Source organism: Pteropus medius, unplaced genomic scaffold (genome assembly GCF_902729225.1).
Source record: "Pteropus medius unplaced genomic scaffold, Ma_sr-lr_union100, whole genome shotgun sequence".
Lineage (NCBI taxonomy): Eukaryota > Metazoa > Chordata > Mammalia > Chiroptera > Pteropodidae > Pteropus > Pteropus medius.
In genome coordinates this window covers 2,686,031-2,687,962 of record NW_024356249.1, presented here as the reverse complement: position 1 = coordinate 2,687,962, position 1,932 = coordinate 2,686,031, and the positions used below count along the sequence as shown (strand labels likewise).

The 1,932-nt window shown below is 52.7% G+C and overlaps 1 protein-coding gene across 1 annotated transcript in view; it reads right to left on the bottom strand.

The window, feature by feature from the left end:
- Positions 1-1,054: 1,054 nt before the first annotated feature.
- LOC120601048 (homeodomain-interacting protein kinase 2) overlaps positions 1,055-1,932 on the bottom strand; it is a gene marked incomplete at its 5' end in the record, with an annotated part of 47,044 nt that continues 46,166 nt past the window's right edge. The window contains one exon of the mRNA XM_039860661.1: positions 1,055-1,932. This exon is cut by the window's right edge and continues 1 nt beyond it.

The window sequence follows — 1,932 nt, the reverse complement described above, 5'->3', positions numbered from 1 at the left end:
GTCTCCCACCGTTCACGTGTGTAAGCGTAACTTGCTGTGAACCCCATCCCCAGCAGGTTCGAAGCCTGAGGAAACTTCCAGAACGTATCAAAGGTGCAAGGGGGCGAAGGGCTCATTTCTTTGGAAACATAACTGGCAGCGGGAGTGTTTTCCAAGGTGCAGTGTGAGACCCCTGGTCACCCTCGTAAATGTCCCGCCCACCTTCCGCCCGCCAGAGCCCTCGAAAAGCAAAACCGTCTTTCGTGGGGAGACCTGGGTCACATGAGGGAAGACTCAGCAGCGAACGGAGTGACGGCTGTTTACAGACGGGCGTGTCTGGCGAGACAGAGCGAAACACAGCCGGGCAGCCCGAGGAGACGGCGGGGCATCTGAGAACTCGGGCGGCGGCCCGGACCCTCGCTCCAGCCCGCAGACGGCGACAGGAAGGGTGCGCCGGGCCTGGAGGCTAAAGGTGGCCTCCTCTCCTCCATCCCTGACACACTGGGAAGGAGGCAGCTGTCTGGCAAAAACAGAGGGGACCTCCGGTCCCACCAATGGCAGAGCCGGCCGCACGGGTAGGACTTGGGGCAGGGTGGGGTGAGGGCGTGGGGTGGCAAGTCTTTTTTGCTCTGTCTCCATATAAAAGTCAACGAACACCATCACCTCTCAACTTCGGCGGGCTCTCCCAGCCCTGCCAGTGCCCTGACACCCCTCTGCTAGTAAACGGCCCGAGAACGACAACTGGTATTGAAATAAAATTAAAATTAAAAAAAAAAAAAAGAAAGAAAAAAAGGAAAGACCAGAGTAAAACGTTGCAACAGCAGAAAAGACGAGCTGGGATGCTCTGACTCGCCTCCGTCAGCTCCTCGGACGCGAACCCTCGCGCGTCTGTCGTCGGTAAGGCACTAGGACGGAATGATGTCAGGTCGAGACCGCGGGGGGCCGTGACGGCCGCGTGCCCGGGGACACACGGGAAGGGCGGCGGCCGCGCTCACACCCACACGTGCTCGCTCACGCTCGCTCACGCTCACACGCCTGGACCACCGCATTGGTTACATGCTCCAAGAGACAAGCAGCAATTACACTGAGGAATAGTCTATTGGTATCATTGGAGTTGAACACAAAGCAGAAAACAAGGGTGTAGAGTGCTACATTCCACTAGGGTGTCGGCGACTGCTGCCCTACGCTATGTGACTAGGGACTGATTCGAAGAGAAAATAAATCTTCAGAAAAGAAAAAAAAAAACCCTAAAGTTTGCAACACACATTATTAATGACATCTGAGGAGTAACATTGCTTAGGGATTTATCCAGAGGGCTCAGAAAGAGAAAATGTGCCCTCTCCTGGGGGGAGGCGGTCTTCCTTCAGCCTGGCCACCCCCTGTCGGTCTCAGGTGAGCCAGAACTGGGCTTTGCCCACTCCAGACCAACCCCCAAATATCAGCCTCCCCAGGTCATGGCCTGAACTTCCAGAGGGCTGCTGACCCTTTAGAGTTCTGGAAAAATCCCTAATTCTCATGTTCAATAATTAAAAATCTATTGGATTTCCATAGCAGGTGTCCCCTGACAGCAAATTCTTAAATGTCACTTGCTGCCATATGAAAATAATCTTTTGAAAAGTTCATAAAGTTCTTCAAAAACTGGGGCCCCCCACTTCCAGAATCTTCCATCACATTCTTCTTCTCCTTCCCCGTTTGGTGCAGAATGGGTTCATGAACTGTGTTTTTTTTTTGTTGTTACCGACGTTTTCTTTTTTTTTCCTTTTTCTTTTTTAAAATAAAAAGCATAGATTCCCCCTTCCTGAATCCCTTCATTTTTAAAATGTCCTCTTCTCTGCTCTAAGTCCTCCCACTTCCTAGTTCAAGTTTCGTTTGCGTCCCGTCCCAGCCCTGCCCGGCCCCCTCCCCTGCCCCGTTTGCATTGTTTCTGTGCGGCATCTTCAGTATGAAAAGCCC